The 16,526-nt window shown below is 48.4% G+C and overlaps 1 protein-coding gene across 5 annotated transcripts in view; it reads left to right on the forward strand.

Annotated features, from left to right (window-relative positions):
• Nucleotides 1-4,946: 4,946 nt before the first annotated feature.
• LOC135185774 (mitogen-activated protein kinase kinase kinase 3-like) overlaps nt 4,947-16,526 on the forward strand; it is a 77,538-nt gene continuing 65,958 nt past the window's right edge. For all 5 annotated transcript variants that reach the window (XM_064162899.1, XM_064162896.1, XM_064162903.1 and 2 more), the window contains exon 1: nt 4,947-5,092. The gene's annotated coding sequence lies outside the window, so the exon portion shown is untranslated. The remainder of the gene's footprint in view (nt 5,093-16,526) is intronic.

The following is a 16,526-nucleotide window of genomic DNA, read 5'->3' on the forward strand; positions in this document are numbered from 1 at the left end:
GCCCCCCAAGATGGAGTGCTGCAGTATTCTTGAGTGGTCAGTGGGCAACAGTGCACAGAGGGCTCCTCTGCGCTTGAGTCTTTCTGCTCTGAACCCCTTCCTCTAGGACAAGACCACTGCACTTCATCTTCAAGGGCGGTAGACACCCTTTCCTTTTAAAATACAGCTGCTGCTGCCGCCACCTACCATTCACATTGCAGTGGTGCTAGAAAAATCCCCTACCTCCAGCCTGGGAAGGAGCCCGGGAGGGAGCCCAGGGTATCCCCCGCCAGCCTGAGGGGGTATAAACCCAGGGTCTAACCCACAAGGTTTATCTGTTGTGTGGGCAGGAGGCGTTGTCTGCTGTTTGTGAGAAACATTTTTCTGCCACGGCAGGCACAAAGTTTCAAAACCCATGGAGCTGGAGAGATCACTTGTTGCTCTTGCCTGGTTGTGAGGGCTTTCATATTGCAGATCTCAGTGCTTGCCCTGCAAAGCATATTGCCCTGCAGAGCCAGGAAGCATTTAATATACTGTAAGAGGAAGAAAAAGGTAGCTGGAAAGCATGAAGCCCTTCAGCAACAGGGATCTAACCCTGTCCCTCACCCTTCTCAACCACAGTGTGGTTCTTGTAAAACAGAAGCAGAGGTGGAGATGAAATGACGTCCCCAGCAAACCGCTGTGTACATCCAGGCATGTTCTGGAAACAGCACAAACCCCTCAGGAAGACTGACACCTGTGTGGTCTGTGGGTCCTGAACAGGTTTATCTGGTAGGTAGTCCCCAAATTGCTCAGCTTTCCAGCACATGGGACACATGGGAAATGGGAGAATATTTAAGCAAAACAAGTGTGGCTTCTCTGCAGGTTATACTATTAAAAGGGACACAGGACATCTCTAGCCCTCTTTTCCCACCTGCTTTTCCACAGCAAACAGCAGGCCTATAATTAATCTTGAGTGAGGAGGAGCCGCAGCTGAGGCAGGCCTGCCAAGCCCAGGCACTTCCACACAGAAGTTTCACCATCACAGGCTTGGGCCTATTTGCTGAAATATCACTCAACCTCATTACCAGCTCCAGCCTTCAACTGTAAAGCAGTACAGCTTTTCTAGGTGCATAATTGGTTTCTTCTTACACTGAGAAAGCATAATTCCTGTACAATTTTGCACACTAACTATAGGAATGATTTCACCTCACTGCTGATACATGGCCACCTAGATGGGAGAGAAAGCCTGACAGACCTCTCACAGCACACAACAGCTTTATGCTGCCATTTAGGACAGGAAACAAGAAAGGATATTGTATCAAACAGAAGGCATGGGAGAATTTCAGGTTAGGCAGAGCATACTAGTCAGAGAAGAATTGGATCGGTGCTCCGGGACCTGTGTTCACTTCCTGCAGGAACCCTAACATAGCCCAGAATAGTAGCAGTTAGGTAAAAGCCAAGTATCTTCCCCTTTTTCTCCCCACAGCAAATACTAATGCTTACATCATTAAAGGAGAAGCATAAATAGAATAGCCTGGGGCTGTGATTTGCAAAGCTCTTGGTCTGTGGATGAACCATCAGCTTTTTTCTTAGAGATATTACTCGCTTTGCCATCAAACTTTTCACTGAAGATATTATCAGGATGATATAGTCCTTCATATCCAGCCCAGCATGTACAGCCATCAACTAAGAAGAACCACAGCACACACCTATGTGATTGGCACATATACCAACATGGCATGGGTCAGTATGCACCAAAAATGTTTCCTAATGGCAGTTTGGACACTGTTTTGGTAAAGAAGGGAGAATCTGTCTGTGTGGGTACAAGATATGCAGCACCTGTTGCCCTCAGGGACAGAGAACAGACCATGTTTATTCTGTTTTCCACACAGAACCTCTAGAATCACTGTCTGCAACACAGTCACTTCACCAATGCTCTCCACTCAGCACTCTACCAGGTTCTCATTCCTCTCCAGAAACGTGGAGAAGGCTGTCAGCAGAACAAATGAAACTACATGCAGAGCCATACACATCCTTTCATTCTTCTGCCAGGCTTTGTGAATGTTTTCAAGAGCAACTCAAGGATGGAGAATCCAAGAGCAGATCCTGAGCACACCTATCAGCAGAAAGCTGTTGACATGACAATCCTTACATTGTTCAGAACTGAAATCCCCATAGCCAGATTCCTGGAGCATCAAACACAAGCAGAAAAAAAAGCAGCCACTTGGAAGGAATTTTCAGCAGCAACTGGTGTTTGTCTAACAGATTCCCATTAAACCCAGGAGGTCTGAAAGGAGCTGTTTGTCACTTGGTGCCATAGAATACAGAACCCGAAGTCCTGGGGTCTTGTGCCTGGTTCCCAAGGTAAACTACCTGTGATTTATTTTAGAAAGGCATCTGCAGCACAAGAATTTATTACATACATCCCTTGTGGGCAGCAGCCAAACATTTCAAAGGTGCCAAGTTATCAGAATTTTATTAAAAGCTGTTAAGAGTTACAGGGAAGATGCAGAGAAAGGCAACCTCCTTCCCAAAGCCAGGTGGCTTAGGATATACTTACACCGCTTCCCAAACGGATGAGGCAAGCTGGAGTCAGAGGTTCCTTCCAGCAACAGCTCCGTCCCTCTGGATGTCTCTCTGTGAGCTGCACAAATATTCTGGGGAGGGGGAGGGTAGGAGAAAAGAGTGAGAGCTATTCAGTTACATTAAGATCACAACTGGCCTGTGTACAATCATTTATGGAGCGAGGGGAGCCGGAGCACTCTGGGCTGCAGCCATCTGCTGTTATTTGGTATATACAGAATCGGTTTCTATGGATTTCGCTAACAGGTCACGCGATTGCATATGAGGATGTGAGATCTGAATCTCCCAGGAGAGGTCCCTGCTTGGGGTTTCTATTGCCTTTATAGGCAACGGTTCCAACTTTCTTGCAGGAGCAAGCACTTAAAAACTTGAGAAGAATGGGATTCTGCACATTTTTTCTCACTCTCTTTCCAAAATCTTGCACTAACTTTTTTTCTGTCCCTCTCCACAACACATTCACTAAATGGGGAAACAAGGAAATAATCACAGAAATATTCTTACTTAGTTTTTCCATTGCCTGCATGAATTTTCTCTCTTTCCCACCAGTCTGAGTGATATTTGGTATAAAACTCAGGTCCCACATTGATCTATCTTTGAAGCATGAGGCTCCCATTGGCCCTTTGCTCAGGGGTGAGTTTTGCCTTTGTGTCATTGTCGTCTCTCCTCATATAGACAGCAAAGCCCAAAGTGCTTTGGACAAACAAAAGATGCTTTGGACAAACAAATGATGCTTTGGACAAGTGAGTGTAAAACAGAGCAGCCAAGACTCTATTCTGTCTCACACACAGAGCTGCCCAAGGAGCTCTGAACTATCTGTAAAGCAAGCTGTGACAATGGGCTAGATCTTGGAAACAGCCAGAAACCTACCACACCCTTTGGTCTTTAACTGTGGCTTGCTTTTGTTTCAGTTTCCCACAAATTGGACAAAAACCAAAACACATTATCAGAGAGCAACTCCTTCAGCCCATCTCCACATCCTGGACATGAAGGTACCCCGTGGCAAGGTATCACCAGCTTCTCCAAGGCTTCAACTCATGAAGCCCCATTCTCATGCAGTCAGGAAGATTAAACACTTTTTCATCATCTCATGTTTTTTCCAGTTAACCCTAAGCAGGACAGTTTGGATTCCATTCCCCTGTTTCCGAAGGTCTCAGAAAGTCCCAGCTGGAGTTCACAGGTCAGATTGTGTTCTTCTTGAAAGCAATTTAATAGATCTCATGTTGTCTAACTGGGGCAAATGTGAGCTGTGAGACCAGGACAGCCTCATAGCACTGAGTGGGGGCTTCAGGACAGGGCATCATCCAAAATGCCAACTGGGCTGCGAGTCATAGAATCATGTAATGGTTTGGGTTGGAAGGAACCTTAAAGATCATTCCTGCAGTTGCCAGGGACACTTTCCACTACATCACATTGCTCAAAGTCCTATACAACCTGGCCTTGAATACTTCCAGGGAGGGAGCATCCACTTCTCTGGACCATGCGTTCCAGTGTCTCACTAGCTTTCCAGCAAAGAATTTCTTTGTTATAGCTCATCTACATCTACCTTCTCTCAGTTTGGAACTGCTAGCCTTTGCCCCTTACCCTACACTCCCTGATAAGGGACTATGTGCCTCAGATATAAGGACGTTAGAGTAGATATTAGGAAGAAATTATATACACTGAGGCTTGAGAAACTGGCTCAGGTTGTCCAGAGAGGTGACAGATGCTCCATCCCTGGAAGCATTCCAGGTCACATTGGACAGCAACCCAATCTAGCTGAAGATGTCCCTTCACTGGGGAGTCTGGACTAGATGACCTTTAATCTGTAACGGTTGCTTCCAACCCAAACCCGTCTCTGATTCCGATGAAGAGTCTCTCCCTGTCATTCCTGGTCGCACACCCTGCCCACAGCGGTACCTCTGTCCTGACTGCAGCAAGCTGTGACCGCGGTAATTCTGTATTTGGCTCCTGCACCCCAAACCCGGCCTGGGTCGATGGCGTCTGGCAGAGACACCCCCCCCCGCCCCCTCCTCCAGCGCCACCCAGCGCCAGCCCTTCACCTGACTGTGTCTATGTTTGCATCCTCTGGCCCGACGGGTGCCGTTGGCCGTGCTCGCCGTGCCTGCACTGGTGCTGGTGTTGGCGCCCCGCTGCTTGCCTGGGACGGCGGGGCTGGGGAGAGAGGCTTGGCGTGAGCGCTGCCCCGAGGCCGTGTTCCACCCCCGGCTCGGGGACGCCCCCCTGTGGTGCGGCGCGGCGAAAACTCCCTGCTCTGACCGTTCCGCCACTCGCCCGGGGGGCGGCGGCCAGGCCAGTCCGGGGCCCTCTCCTCGGCCCGCCATTGGCCGCGGCGCACTGCGCGTCACCGCTTCCTCCGGCTTTTGTGCGCCGCTCCGCACCGCCCCGCGTGTCGCTGCCGGAGCTGCCGCTGCCGGGGCTGCCGCTGCCGGCAGTGCCGAGTCCAGCCGAGCAGCATCGAGCTTTAGCCTCATCGTACCGTGCCGTGCCGAGCGCTGGGATCGCAGGGCTCAGGGAATGGCCCTCCGCGAGTAGCTGCACCGCCGGACCGGTGAGTCTCTCCGCTTCCCTGCAGTCGGGGGACGGGGCGCTCCGTGGGTAATGTGTCCCTGCGGCCGCGCTGGGCTGCGGTGCGCGGGTTTGTTTCGCTCTTTTAGCTTGTTTGAATGGTCTTTTTCGCAGTGGTGAGCGAGTGTTTTGCAGCCGGGTATGGCGCTTCGGAAGCTTTTGTTTCCTCCACTTCTAGTATTGCAACCGGGAGCTTGTTCCTCGGGGAAGTAGCTCGAACGGGTTCGGGAAGGTTTGGGGAGTGAGGAGGGGGTTGGAGCGACTCCCCAAGAGGAAGGTGTTGGGGGTTCGTGTGCGTGGCTGCGGAGCACGGGCGGGACCTGGCTCCCCTTTGGGGATTTGCCGGCTCCGGCTCATCTCTCGCCGTGTGTCACCGCTCATGGGTAAAGACTTTTCCCAGGTTATTTTCTGTGCCATGAGTCAGCTGCCCGCTGCAGCGATCCGACAGCGAGCGCCGGGATTAGACCCTAATCGATAAAGTCCTATTATGGGAGTGCATTAAACTCCGGAGCCAGCGGGTATGTCGCTGGCTGTAGTCACTTCGGTCCTGCTGCGGTGGGAAGCGTCAGGTCCATGCCAGGGAACTGCGGGAGTGCCCAGCTGACCCTCACTTCCCAGCCTGCACAGTCTGTACCGAGCGATGACGATGGAGCGGTGAGGGGAAGGCTCAGCGGCGGGCACGCACTACCGTGAGGGGGAAGCCAGTAACGGTGTGGCGTGAGTGATCGAAGCTGGAAAGCTGGATTTCCACCTGAACGGAGATACCGCACGAGAGAAGCTGTGCCACAAGTCAGGCTGATGCTCTGGGAGTGTTTATTCTGCCAGCACCAAACCTCACCCTCCGTGGCTAGACAGAAAGTGGAGCAGAGGTGGGAACCGTGTGCCAGCGTGAGTGGGTGGGCGACAGCAGGCTCGCCAGGCAGAGTGCGGCGGCCAAGTGCGTCTTGCTGGCCCCATGCTGCCTGGAGAGCAATTTCCTTCTCGGCTGCTGCATTTGTCCTCTTCAGTTCCTGTGTTGTAATCCGGTGGCTTTTGGAAGCAGACCCGCTCCTCGTTCGATGCAGGGTCTGGATGTGTTGCTGGTGTGTGGATTCCAACCATGGGGCTCACGTGGGTTTTGGAGGCTTGGGATTTGTGCAGTTTAAGTGATCCCTGGAATTTCTGGGGTCAAGCTTTTTATCTTCAGTGAATGCAAGCAGTTTGGGGCAGTTTTCTTCTGTGGCACCTCATGATATTACTTCTAGGTTGGCATTGCAGTCTGATGTAGCTCTGTCCAGGATTTGTGTCCAGAGCACAGTGCTTGGAAGCTGTCAGATGTGCAGGAGGTCAGCTGCATGTGGGGGCTTGTCTGTGCCTATTGCTGTTGGTGCAGTTTCCAGAACCCCTAGTTTGACAGTAGTTATAAACAGGAGTTCATGGTTTCCTCCAGATTCAGAGTGGACCTCCACAGCTGGGCACAGCCTTTGCACTAGGGAGGTTTTGCAGCTTGTAAAAGCTCCTCTGTTGGAGGCAGGATGTAAGGGTGGATGGGCTGCCAGCCTGGTAGGATGTGGATTTAAAGGCTCTTTTATACATTCTCTCTATAAACTGGTTTTGGTACCACATGTTTTTCCATGGGTCTTAATTCTCTGTCAGAAGCCCACAGCTCTGCCCTCTCAGTGCGTGCTGGGTAATGTGTTTCTGCTGTAAGAGGCTGTGAGGGAAGCGTGCTGGTGCAGAGATGTAGTCTGGATTTTCATCCAGGATGGAGACTGCATCTCAAAGAGCCAGCAATTATGGCAGCTGGAGGAGCACAGTTGTCTCCATCCCCCCTGAAATGTTGTCGCTTAATGGTGCTGTGTAATGTTAGTGTGCAGTTTGGACTTGACGTGCTTTCTGAATTTTCACTGGGAAGATGCCAGCAAGGATCTCATGATGTGTCTGACTCCCTGGCAGAGCAGTGGGATGGAGCATGCTGCTGAAGAATGGAAGGTGGTGTGCTTACAGCTGTGCTCTCCCCAGATGGATGTGGGAGCCAGTGCAAAAGTTGGCAGGATCCTCTGCCAGAGGAGGCCTCCAGAAAAGGGGCTGGAGCATCTCTCCTATGAATATAGAAAGAGCTGGGATTGTTCAGCCTGGAAAAAAGATTTCCAGGAGACCTTATAGCAGCCTTTCAATTCCTAAAGGGGCCTGCAAGAAAACTGGGGAGGAACTTTTAACGAGGGCATGTAATGGTAGGATAAGATGTGATGGCTTTAAACTGAAAGAGGGTGGATTTAGATTAGATTTTAGGAAGGAGCTTTTTACTGTGGGCATCGTAAGGCACTGGAACAGGTTATCCAGAGTAATTGTGAATGCCCCATCTCTGGAAATGTGCAAGGCCAGACTGGATGAGGCTTTGAGGAACTTGGTCTAATGGAAGTTATCCTTGCCCATGGAAGAAGAATTTGAACTAGATGATCTTTAAGATATTTTCCAACCCAGTCTGTTTTATGATTCTACTGTGGTCGATCTGGCCCTGCTGTCAGAGACCTGCTGTTTGAGGCAAGAGAGAAGTGAGTCAGGGTTTGCTGTTAGAAGAGATATCTTTCGTTAGACTGTTTGGTGAACACAGACTGGCTTTGGAGCATACAAGCCTGTCTACATACTGAAGCAGCAAACCTCAGAGATAAGAATTAGGAGGAAGCAGTCTGAGCTTACCTTGGCGTTTCTACTTGAGGAAAGCATCTAAAAGAAAAAAAAAAAAAAGATATATTCAGCTGCAGTTCAATTTGTACAGTTCATCTGGTCTGAAGAAACACATTTTCTCTGTCTTTTCAAATCTCTGCACTCTTTAGATCCTGAGGCTCAGCACAGAAGAGGACATGCATCTCAGGTCCTTTGCAGCTTGCCTCACAGGAAGGGGAGCTGCAGGTGATGGGGCTGGGATTTGCTGATGCCTGACAGCAGGAGAAGGCTGCAGGGCTCAGGTGCTTCCACTCCCTTCTCTGCATGTATCAGAGGCCAAGTTCAATGTGCACAGAAATGTGCAGAATGTCAGCTGTGCACTGGGGGATGGAAAATGCATTATGGAGCCGTAAGAAGAAGAACATGGAATTTAAGGGTTGTGTGTTTTTTTGCTTGTCTGTTTTTTTTAATTAGACACTTTTCAGAGAAACTATAAGTGGCCCACTGATCCTGAACCTGGTGGATGCACCCTCAATCCCCAGGCTTTATTTTCCTATTTAAGTTCCACAAGGGGAACTGGATCACCAGGAATTTGCAGCAGGTCAGGACCACATTTACCTTTGAGTGTGGTATGAGATGCAGAGATGACAAATGTCATCTCATTTGAGCCTGAACCATGGTGTCTCTGTGGTCTTGCCCTGTACCCTGTGTGATGTGAGTCCTTGTCTGATGTGGTGAGCACTGTGGTGAGCATCAGGTGGATGAGTGCTCTTCTGTCTGTGAAGGCCCAAGGGAGTATGCATGAGCTTGGATATGTGGGCATTCCTGTTTGTTTTCTGTCTGTCCCTGCAGTTCTGATCTAGTTTGGCAGAGTAATCTTCCCATTAGTCACTAAAATGCCACCAGAGTCCTACTGAATCAGTCTGCCCTACCTCATCTGTAATGGTGCAAGAAAGAAAAAGCAAAGATCTCCTTTAAAACAGATGCTCTTCAAAGACACAAGGAAAGCTGTTCCATGCAGAAGACTACACAGGAAAGGAGAGCAGGAGAAGAATGCTAGAGGAGAGCTTCAGGGCTGCAAGTTGGGGGTACACAGCTGCCTGTTATGTTTTAGTGCTGAGACTATTGCTCCAGGAGCTCTCCCTGGAGCTTGGGATCAGGCTGCTGAGCCCAGGATGGTGGAAGATGCAGCATTAGCATGGGCTAGAGAGGGAACTCTTGGAGCAGTTTGGCCCAAAGCTAGCTCATCTGGTTCCACAGCAGTTGTGTGTAGAGGGTATGTGGGTTCATAGTTGAGTCTTGCAGCTCTTCCACTGAGAGCTTAGAGTATGCTATTGTATGTCATCATTATGTCAGGTGGCATAGCACCTGGGACACCTGTGAAGGCTACACAGAGGTTTGAGCTGGGCTTTCTGAGGCTTTTAGAAGTCAAGAATTAAAGGTGTACCTGTACTCCCTAAATGAGGGGAATTTAGCTCCCAAATACATTCCCCAAATGCTTCTTCCTGCCTTAGAAGATGCTAATATAAATGTTAGTGGAGACCAAGGAACTTTGAATTTATTGAGAGTCTGTAATGGGCTGGAGCTTGTCCTGCTTTCCTGAGCTAAACCCCAGGTTTGACACCATTTTATGCTAAACTAATTGTCACTTCTGTGAAAGCTCCCTTAATCTTGCACTCTGCACTCTGCAAGGTGATCTAAGCAAGCCCAGGGTGGAGCTGAACCGCCTTTGGGCTGGACAATGTAGAAGCTGCATGGGACAAAGTCCAGTTGGGAATATGTGCTGTACTGAGTAGCATGGACAAGATCCTGGGAGGAGCCAGCCTAGGTCCTGCGTGGGCTGCTGTGTGAGGAGTATGCGTGCAGGCCAGATCCTTGGAGTGGGGCAGGTTAAGTGTTCAAGTAGTGATTAATAACCAAATTGCTGGATAAAATAGCCCTAGGTAGGTGTAGTAGGGGCACTCTGCAAACCTCCTATGGCCAGGAGCTTGTGTACTACATAAGAAGAATTAATCTGCTTGATGGCCAGGTGTCTTGAAGAAAGGAGTCTCTACCGTTGCTTTGAGAAAACAGTTTGTGGTTTAAGAAGCCTCTGTGACAGAGGTAGGAAGGTCTTAAATACAACACTGCTGAAGGATCCTTCTGGCCTCTGCAATGCATTGAGTGTTCCTGTAGTACCTGGGCTGTCCTGCAGTGATTGCGTTTGCCTTGTCCACATGAAGGTGTCTCTTGCACAGCAGCTTCCAAGTGCCCACACGTTCCCAAGGACTGTTAAAAAATACGTGTGTAACAGTTGTTAGCCCAAACATCACATGCAAATGAACTTTGTATTGTGCTACAAGGTCTGCTGATGCTGTTTCATTGCAGAGGTTTGGAGAAAGGCTTTGGAGTTATCTGTTGAGATCTGTCCTTGTACATTTAAGTCCATCATAATAAGGATGCAATGTGTATGTTTAAGTCTGTTGTGATGGCTTACTTGGATTGCTTGGTGCTTTTGTGCTACAGCATTGGACACTTTTAAGATTCATCTGGACAGGGTGCTGGGCCATCTTGTCTAGACCATGCTTTTGCCAAGGAAGGTTGGACCAGATGATGCTTTAGCTGTTTTCCAACATGGTATCATGATTGGACTTGCTTCTGGTGAGGTTGGTGGGCCCATTGAAACAGTGTGAAGTTGTGGAGAAAGGCTTCTTCTGATGAACTGATGAAGGTAGCTAGACTGAGCTGAGCTCCTGGAAAGCCTTCCTTGCTGATGCAAGGTGCTCATACCGTAGCCTCGATGCTTTCTGTTTGCTTTTCAGCACTGAAATTACGGCACTGGTCCCTCTGCAGCAGTCCTGCTGGCTTCCTGCTTGCAGAGTGGCTTTCGGGAAACCTGAGCACCCTGTTAATAAACTGATGGAATGCGTTTACTGCTCCTTGATCTTAGTCCCTCAGTGCTGGTGCTAACCGAGAGTCATTAGAGAAGTATGCAAGATATGTCAGTTATTTCTCCTTGGATAGCGTTGGTAGCAAGAAAAGGGATAAACAGAACCTGCACTGAGCTGTACTTGGCTTATTGCATCGTTGGTTTTATTGGGAGGTTCAAGGTCCGTCTCTGAACGTTGCTGCTGCCTGGGATAAACTCAGTGGCAGGATGGATTCGAGCTTCTCCCAAGCTGTGCCATGATTTGCCAGAGGGAAAAGGGTCGGGAAAGTGCTGTTCTAGTGCTCTCACTATAGCCTTCTGAAGGGTGGCCGATGTGCCTTGGAAAAATGATGGGACAAATCCTTTCATGCTTATTTCTTGAAGTTTTACTGGAAAACTCTTGTACTTGGTTGGCTTCTGTTAACTCCCACAAACTGCATCTCTGATGGTGGCAGCCAAGGGTGTTGAGAGCTGGCTACACAATCCAGTGCACTCTCCCACTCCTCATCCTTGGGTTTCTGTGCAGATGACTTACATTGGCTTTGCTGGCCATGACCGTCTGCTTCATTGGTGGCCTGAGCTGATGTCTGCTTGCTTCCTTTCATGTGATATGGTCAATTTCAGCTACATTACCTGGGAAGTAGAAAGTGTTCCTGGATGCTGGTTTGAGTGATGGATGACTCCAGTGAAAGGGCAATTCTTTTTTCTACATATCCTGATGATGGCCTCTATGTGAAGACTGGCTTGGCTTCACCTTGCTTGACTGAAATAATCTCAGGAGCATGAAGGATTTGAGGAACCATGCCCCCTCTTGCCTGTTTTTTTTTTTTTGGGTGGGGATGCTTGCTAGAGCTCTCTGTGATGCTCTCTCCCCAAGGCATTGCACTGTTAAATATGTGTATGATGCGTGTCACTTGTTTCTTGAGTCATCAGGCAGGTAAAAGGGAAAACCTTTAATCACTGCAGTATTTTACCTGCAGCACAAAAGGCTCTGAAGTTTGTGACTGTCTTCATCTCTGTCGGGAGAGCAGGGAATGAGGTAGTCCAAGTCTTGGTCTATGTCCAGGAAATCCTGTGCAGGAGAACTTCCCTTTCAGGAAGCCAGTTGGACTCTGAGAGGTGATGTGGCACACACTGTGCTTTCACTCTGGACCACCATACAGAGTTCTAAAGCTATCTGGGACTTGCATGAGATGGAGCAAGACTTCAGTACCCATCTCATCACTACATGAGAAGCTGATTAGCCTTTCATAGCATGCATTTCCAGAGAGGTGCAGTTTGGTGCCTCACCTCCGCAGGACCTTCTTGGGCAGTGGTGATTGTTTGCTGTGAGTTACCAAGAAGTCATGAAGGTGGGAGGTGGTTGTGGAAGAAACTGGGATTCCTTGGAAAGGATCCCCCATTGCTGCAGGAGGAATCTCTCACCTAGCTGACATGTCTTGGGCTAGATTTTCAAAACCTTAACCCTGGGTGTGTATTTTGGAAGCCTGTTTTTCACTATGCAGTGCTTGGATAAATTCTCTGTACATTTATTGCACAAATCTTGAGGTGATAGTAGACACAGTGGTCTTCTGCTTATCAGTTTGTAGCCCTTGTGAAATGAAGACCAAACAATTCAGTCAGGGATTGATGAAAGCTTAAATGTGCTTCTTGTGCCTCTGTACATATATGCATCAAGTCCTGTGTGGGACTATGCGCTGGAAGGGGCCCGGTGGATGAAGCATCCTTCAGTTCTTGCTAGATGCTTCCGTCCTCCAGTATTGGGTTTTGAACTGGCAGGAAGCAGGTTTCCGTTTGCTCCAGCTTGTGGGAACAGTGTGGGTAATGGACTTGCTACCTTCTCACCAGGCCTGTTGCTTGCCCCTCCATTTGCTGCCCATAGTGGGCTTCTCTGCCTGCTCTGAGAGCAGGAGATGGGCAACACCTCAGCTGTACAGGGATCAGGAGCAGAGGGGATCCCAGCTACTGAATGCTATTGTAGGACATGCTTTGTGACTTGTCTTATAAAACCTCCTGCAAGGTTAAACTTACTGCAAGGCTCTATTTTGGGGCAGTCCCTGGTGTAATCTGTCAAGAAATTATCTCCTCTTTGACTTACAGCTCGAAGTCTGGTTGTGGATGAATGACCATCAGTTGCCTACCAAGCATTACCAAAGCAACAAGTTGTTGCTTTCCATGACTCATGAAAATTCACTGTAGGCTCTCTTAAGAATGGCTGAGATAATTTTTGGCTGGGTTTGGACATCTGGTTTCCTTAGCAAATAGCAGTGGAGGTGGAGGGAAGGGGATTTCCAAACTCGTTTATTTGAACATGATCTGTTTTTTTTGAGCTTGCCTAATAAAATACTTCATTTGAAAAAGTGGGGCAAAGTAAGACCTGTGCCTTCCAAGTCTGATTAGTTTTCATAGCATGTCTCATTTCTTGGTGTTCTGTTGTGAAAAGGGGAAAGGTGCTAGTAATGTTACAGACCTGTATGCTGTTTATTTCCTTTTAAATGAGCAAGCATAGGAACATTTTGGGAGGTATTGTTCTCTTAAAACCAGTCCTTCTGGGGAAGGAGAAAAAGGTGCAGAGAAAATTCTGCAAACAAGCTCGTAATTGCATCTTTTTTTCTTTTATTAAAAAAAAAAAGCTCAAATGGAGGAATTAATCTGTAGCAATGCAGCAAGGCAGAGTATTAGTAAAAGGTGTTTCAATGTTTGGTCAATTCGATTATTTCTTTAGACTGTTTTAGAAGCATATTTTTTTATTTGTAGACCCTTGATTCACTTCATAATTCTGTCTATGCAGTCTAAAGGGAGCAGCAGCTGCATCCCTGAGAACCAAGGGCAGCAAGGTGAGCATTAACTGTCGGAGAAACAGTGCTGATAGCTGTGTGGTAACCGCAGATAGCAGGAGGTCCCCAAGTGTTTCGGCACCTCTGCAGCCAGGTTGTGGCAGCCTCTGTAGTAACTTTCCCAACTCTGCCCTCCCTTTGCAGGCACCTGAGAGCAGGCAGAGAGAAGGAAGGGGAAATCCTGGCTAGGCAAAATGTAATTGTTTGGGTAAGGAGGAGAGCAGTGTAGCAGCGTGGAGCACTGGATTTAGGGTGCCCGTGCTCTGCAGCTGGTGCAGGAGCGAGGGTTAGGCTCGTTAAGCGCTGTAAGCAGCAGTGTCAGCTCTCTTCAGCAGCTGAGCAGGTGTGGACCGACCTGGTGCAGTGCATGTTCTCTGCCCGCGCTTGGCTGTGAATTCCACCCCCGGGCAAGCAGAGGCGTGTCCTGGGGTGCTGCGGGAGCGGGTTAGAGCTGTCTGAGGGCCGCAGAAGGGCAGCGGCTCTGTCCTGGGAACGGTAGGAGCACCGAAGAGTAGCAGCGCGGCTGCTGGCCAGGGGTGAGCTGGAACAATGGGCCTGAACAGGTTTGTGCTCACTTCCTTGTAATCTCCAAGATGAGATAATACAGAAACCCAGGAACGTTTGCCAGGGAGAACAGCCAGGCTTCCTTCCCCCCCTTTTCCCTTCTGCCCGCGTGTGTCCTGCGAGGCGGGAGCGGCTGCCTTGCGCTGCCTCCGCACCGCTGATGAGGGGCTGGAGAAAAGGCACAGCTGAGCTCGAGTCAGCAGGAGGGATGCTGCGCCCTGGGCTTGGCTCTGGGGTCGTTGCCTGTACAAGCATCCTGTGTCAGGAACTGTTGGTTTCTCAGATGTTTGTTCTCCTCCTCCAAATTTCTCTTCACCTTACCTAGTGAGCTTTGGGCAGAGTAGGTGAAGACCATTGGATTCAATCTAAGTGCAGTGTTTACCCACATTTTCCATGGATATAATGCATTCAGTACATAGCATAGCACACCTCAGACCACATCTAGATCTTAATAGTTTTCTTCCGTGCAAAAATAACACTGCAGGTTACATTCATTTCTTCTGTTCTTCATGGTGCTGGTGAATATTTGAATGCCAGTCCAAAGTTCATTACTCCTAGGTGGCTAGCTGCAGCCCATGTGCCTGGAGTGCGGTGGTGGCTACCACAGTGGGCTGAAGAACTGCCCCAGGGCTCAGCAGCAGTATGAGATGAGCTCCATGAGAGCCAGCCCAGGCTTTTTGGGAAGGCCAGGTCCTTATTTGCAGACTAGTTATTGCCACAAGGTATTTCTGTTGGGCAAGACCCACCAGTGGCTGTACATCAGGGAGTTCTGGTGAGCAGAGGATGCCGGCACATAGCTGATTTCCAGAGCTTTACTTCGCTTGGTGCTGGGCAAAAAGAAGTGGAAGGAAAATTTGGAAGGTTGCTCTGTTTTGGTGTTTTTTTTTTTTTTTAAACTGCTATGCCTTAATATCATCCTCTCAGTGCCTACTGCTCTTTTCAGCAGGGAGGCTAGTATCAGGGTACCTAAAGGAGCTGCCTGCTTTCTAGGCGCTGTGAAAGATGGCGCCCTTTCTCATCTGTAACTTATGGATGGGGATGTTGCAACCCCTTCTAAACCAAGTCATTCCCCACCCAGTCAAAGGTTTCAAGTGTATAGTACTGGGGGAAAAGAATCCAGAATCACATTATTTCCTCCCAAAAAATCACGGAAATTATTTTTTTTGGGCATTTGAAACTTCATGACTTACACTTCTTTCTTCAGCTTTTGACATCTACAAACATTTCTTTTTAACATAAAAAAGGAAGTATGGGTTCGAATGTAATCATGTGACTCCACAAACTGGCTGCATGTGAAAAGCACTGACTTCTAGGAGAGCTGGCCCAGCAGCTGAACTAGAAAATGAAGCAAAACTTTTTACTTCTGACTCCCTTTCCAGCACTGCTTCTCCATTCCTTGGTGTCTGTCATGCTGTAAGAGATCTAGATTGTGATTTGTTGTGGTTTTTTTTATGGTGTGTTGGCTTTTTAATAATTTGTATGTTTTTTTTCCCTTAGGTAGTGAGATTGGCAGATCCTGATGGTCTCTTGTAGAAACCTTGCATACTGGTGCATGCTTTGAATACACTTTGCAGATGCTGCGGTATTGCAGCAGTAATGCAGCCTCTGGACCTTTCTCTGCATAATGATATTTCTTTTGTGATTTAAAACTAAGCAAGGGCCCTGCTGCTGCTAGTGCTGTGAATTGATGCCAATGCAAATTGTCACATAAGCTTTCAGTGCTTAATGGGCCTTATAAGAAAGCTGGGGACAGGCTTTACTAAAATGTCTGTAGCAACAGGACAAGGGGTGCTGGCTTTAAATTCAGAGGGGAGATTTGAACTGGATATAAAGAGGAATTTTTTTGAGAGTGGAGAAACACTGGCACAGGTTGTTCAGAAAGGTGTTAAATTCCCTGTTCTTGGAAACATTCCAGGTCAGATTTGACTGAGCAACCCAGTCTAATTGAAGATGTCTGTGTTTGCTGCAGGGAGTTGGACTAGGTGACTTTTAGTGGTCCCCTCCAACACAAACAATACTATCCTATTCTATGCTGTCCAAACTGCATTGGATTCTATTCTACTCTGACCCTTTGATTACTTGCATTTCCTTTTGTGGGTGATGTATATGGGTTTTTTTTGAGCTGTTTTCTGGCAGTCAGTCGTGGGAGGCTTGACCTGACTGGTTGACAGAGGGGATGCTTTCTTTCTGTCCTTTTGCCAACCTCTTTCTGCAAAGGCAAAGTAAGTGCCTCTCTATGTTGGAGTGGATCAGGCTTGTGTGCTCAGACAAACACAAGTACTCTGATAGTACAGAAATGAGGTTCCTATGCTGCTTGTGGCTGCTGGGAAGGGAAATGGCAGGGCTACCCTGGATGCCTCAGAGCTCACTGAAGCCAAAAGCCAGGCAAATGCAAGTCCTCCTTTGCCTAACGCTCCTTCACTAAGTCCTGTTAGTGTGAGTGGATTAACAGCTGGCAAATG

Source organism: Pogoniulus pusillus, chromosome 23 (assembly GCF_015220805.1).
Source record: "Pogoniulus pusillus isolate bPogPus1 chromosome 23, bPogPus1.pri, whole genome shotgun sequence".
Classification (NCBI taxonomy): Eukaryota; Metazoa; Chordata; class Aves; order Piciformes; family Lybiidae; genus Pogoniulus; species Pogoniulus pusillus.